Raw genomic sequence first — 4641 nt, 5'->3', positions numbered from 1 at the left:
GCTCCCAAACAGAAACTGAAAATAACACTTTCATTTTTGTCTCTGTCCTACCTCTAGGACTACATGAGGGGAAAAACTTTGCCAGAATCCTCTCTATGAAGAACACCAAGAGGAAACACAGGCCTCAGGAGGAAGACACAGCACCTGTCTTTCCCATGGAGACAGGTTGACACTTGAGGCAGGCTTCCGGGAGGGCAGCAAGTCACCGGAAGCGGCCCTCCACAGTTCTTTGCACAGGCATCCATGTTCAGGTGCTTTTGCAGCAAGCTGCCAGATCAAGGCACTAATTAATTAAAAAGCTCTTCTTGCCAGGGATATTGGCCATTTGACATCTCAGTTGGAGATTGGAGCTCATGAAGGAGCTTTGAAAGAACAGCTCTGCTGTTACCACGTTTGATCTCCCCAGTGGGAAAACCCAAGTGCCCAGAGTTGCAATAATCATGTTAAGTGCCAGTTTCCTTTGCCAAAAAAATAGTACACTCTTTTCTTTATCCTTCCCTCTGGGAAAACTCCCACTGAGTCATTTACTGGGTTCTCTGCTTATCTTGCAATTCCACACCGGCCGCATCATATTTTTTTTTCAACATATATAGGCAGTTCCACAAGCCTGCACAGTCTGTGGTTTTAAAGATCATTAAATTTAGGCTCAAACCCAGAAGCAGGACAGAGCACATGATCTCCTGCAACAATACTTAAAAGGCTAGCAACATTGGAGAGTTATCCCACTAATTTCCATGGGGCAGGCAAGTCTTTGAGAAGACCATCCTTCAGCCTCTGATTTAAAACCTAGATAGTCTTGGCCACCAAGCCGATAGAACCCAGAGGTGCATTTGGATGTTGTCCTGGTAAGAGAAGAATAGGAGAGGGAGTCGAAGAGTAACCAGGAAAGGTTATTCACAACATTTTCTCTGCTACCAAAGCATATAGAACTTAACCTGTTGTGATTTATCCTAGTATTGCCCACTCCCTAAACTATCAATTCATTCATGAGAGGGATTCTTTTGTCTTTTACCCTCTAAGTAATCACGGGAGACTTTCAATATGTATTACAATAGTGAATTAATTGGGTCTAGGTGAATCCAAATCACCCTCTCAGTCTGGACCTAAAGATTTGAATAAATTTTATGTGTCCGTGGGCAGCAGGATGGGGAAAAGGACACAACTTATAACTTATAACTTGTTACCTGATATATTAGGTCAAGAAAAGAAAAAAGTTAGGAAGGAAGGAAAGAAGGAGAGAATAGAGAAAGCTAAATAGAGAAATGAAGAAAATGAAAAGAAGAATCAAGAAAAAAGAAAAAGAAATTTCTGAAAGTTACTGAGATGCCCAGGCTAGAAATTATGGTTGCAAAAATGCCTGGTGTTAGGTTATAGCTGTAAAAAAATGAAGCAAATACAGGTTAATGGGTAAAAGGTACATATATATTAACATTTAGAAAAGGCAATGTATATACATTTATTTGAGGGACAGGAATGTTTTATATTTTATTCTGTACCTCCAAGCAAGTGATAAGGTATATCTACCTCCCTGTAAAGATTCTAGGTGCTGGCATAGGAAAACATACAAAAATAAGTTCTCCCCCTCCCTTTCTTTTCCACTTTGAGCCTTCTGCTGGAGGCTTTTGGTGGAATGATACTATGCCAAGTTTATGAATTAACAAACATTATTAAATGTCTCCTATAGGCTCAAAATTGTATCAGGTGCTGGAGGTACAGAAAAGTATATTCACTGTACTATTAGGAAGGTTTTATGTTTCATTTATTAAAAAATGCTTTGCTCTTACAGAGCTGAAACCCATAACAATATTGAACTTGAGTGCATTCTCATTAAGAATTAGAATTACTAAGAATTAGAGACCCACACAAGGGTATTTCTCCAATGCAATTACAGCTTACATTTTTGCAAATTTGCATTGTAGTCCAAGTCTATTGTACTTTCCTTGGTGTTGTTGTTCCTTTAGAGCAAAAAGATAAAGTGAGACTCAAAGTACCAAGGTTCAAATTATTCTCTACAAGCACAGGGATGAAATAATGAACATCTCTTACTGAGACACTGCTCTAAGAATTTGACATGGAACCATCTATTCAATCCTTAACCACAGTTATACAGGTTGATACTATACCTTGTCTCATTTTATACATGAAACAAGTGAGGCACAGAGAGGCTAAGTAACTTGGACAAAGTTGTAGAGCTGATGAGTGGTGGAGCTGGGACTCTAGTTACAGAAATTGGTCTCCAGTGCCTGTACTCTTAACCTCTGCACCATATTGCATCTCAGGAGATTGGGATTGAGAAAATGCAAGAATAAAAACCAAAACCAAACAATAGAGATGAAAGAAGAGCTCATGGAATCCAGAAACACCTATCTTATCCCAAATATTGCAAATGAGTGCTAAGAGCTCCTTCTTAGCTGGGAGAGTAAGGTAGGGGAAGGCAGGGGGGCAAGGAAAGAAAAGGACTAAAGTGCTTCCCCTGTGTTCAAAGGGATACAATTGTCCTTCCCATAAATTAGTAGCCTGTATTGGCACATATGAAGAAAGGATAGAAATTTGCGAGCATACATACACCACCCTTTATCCAGCAGAGAGCACTACATCAAGTCAGCAAAAATAGCACTCTGTCAAAAATGAACCTTCCTAGCTTCCAAAAAAAAAAAAAAAAACTATTTAAAAAGTAAACAGCATTCGGGATCCCTGGGTGGCGCAGCGGTTTGGCGCCTGCCTTTGGCCCAGGGCGCGATCCTGGAGACCCGGGATCGAATCCCACGTCGGGCTCCCGGTGCATGGAGCCTGCTTCTCCCTCTGCCTGTGTCTCGGCCTCTCTCTCTCTCTCTCTCTCTCTCTCTCTCTCTCTCTCTGACTATCATAAAAAAATTAAAAAAATTATGAAAAAAGTAAACAGCATTCAAATTTATTTGAAATTATACCCTTCACTATGACTCCTCCAGTACATGGGATTCTGTCTTTCAAGGGGTGGGGAGGGAAAGACAGAGGAATTTCTTCAATGCTAACAGAGTTGATCTGTTCTTTATGACCTTTCTCGGGGCATGGGAAGAAGCTACCATGACCTACCAGTCCAGAAATTCTGCCAAGAAGCTGAGAGTCATGGGACTCTGCCCAGCCAGCTTTGTGGAAGTCAGTGAACGCTGTGTAGACATTAAGTCTTGATCTTTGAAAGAGGAAGCCAGATATAATATAGTTTCAAATGGCTGAGGAACCAAATGTGAGTAAATATCTTAACTGCTGATATTACTATCTTGGGCATTGTTTACCCAGAGATCTATTTATCGACACTGATGAAAAACTTGAATTTTCCAATAGTCCATTACATTCTATATCCTTAACCATCTTTTCCTAAAGTAAGAGTGAAGGTAGTGAAGCATCATCTATGTCTATTAAAAAGAAAAATACCACACAACAGGCTAAGAGATGATGTGGGCACATGTTCTGCACACTCATACATCATTGGTATTAGTAGAGGGGCCCAAGTCAAAGCCAAGGTGGGTACAATAGGTAATACAGTCAACACAGCCACACATAATCCCATAAATTACTGCCACCAACAGATAGACTTCCTCTAGGTTTCCATAAATTCTAAAACCAATACTTTTTATACAATAAGGATACATTTCTTAAAGATCTTATTTTTAAAAGTTGCCATTGACGGGTGCCTGGCTGGCTCAGTTAGTTGAGCATCTGAATTTTGGTTTCCACTTAAGTCAAGATCCCATGGGTCCTGGGACTAAACCCTGGGTGGGGCTCCACACTCAATCTCCTTGAGATTCTTTACCTCTCCTCTCCCTCCCCCTCTGTATCTCTCTCTCTCTCTCAAATAAATAAATAAATCTTTAAAAAAGAAAAAAGCTCTCATTGATATGGGTTAAGATATCAGGAATCCAGGGAGACAGAACAGAGGGACATATATAGAGAGAAATGGAACCCCCCAACCCCCACCAAAAAAAGTTATAATAAACAATCAAAATGGTAGCTGAATTTTTTAAATAAATTCTCCAACCTGAGGAACTTATTTTTATGATAACAGAAAGGATTTTGCCTGGGATTCTAGGTTACCATATACAGATGAAAGTTACAACTGGATAAAGCAGGTCATTTTTTAAAATATTTTATTTATTTATTTGAGAGAGCAAGAAAGAGAGATCATGAGCAGGATGAGGAGCAAGGAGAGAAGCAGAACCCCCCCCCAACCCTGCACTGACCAGAAAGCCTGATGTGGGCTTGATCCCGGGACTCCTAGATCATGCATGACCTGAGCTAAAGGCAGATGCTTAATTGATTGAGCCATCCAGGCACCCCAAAGCAGGTCATTTTGATACCAAACTGGAAAACTCCTATTTTTCATTTTCAAGTAAATTGTGAAACAGAAATTTCTAATGTTTAACTCATCCCTGGGATTCATTTTAGCCCTTATCCTTGCCCCACCCATCACTCTCACCTGCCCATCACCCCTAACCTATCTCTGACCTGTAGCCCAGGGGTGAGAGTCAGGGTCAGAGCCAAGACCCCTGAGAGGAGATGAGAATATATGTTTTGCCTATTACTTCAGATTAAAGTACTGGAAGTAGAGACGCCTGGGTGGCTCAGTGGTTAAGCGCCTGCCTTCGGCCCAGGGTGTGACCCTGG

Source organism: Nyctereutes procyonoides, unplaced genomic scaffold (assembly GCF_905146905.1).
Source record: "Nyctereutes procyonoides isolate TBG_1078 unplaced genomic scaffold, NYPRO_anot_genome, whole genome shotgun sequence".
NCBI classification, from domain to species: domain Eukaryota; kingdom Metazoa; phylum Chordata; class Mammalia; order Carnivora; family Canidae; genus Nyctereutes; species Nyctereutes procyonoides.
The sequence above is the reverse complement of the archived record's forward strand: the minus strand, read 5'-3'. Positions refer to the sequence as shown.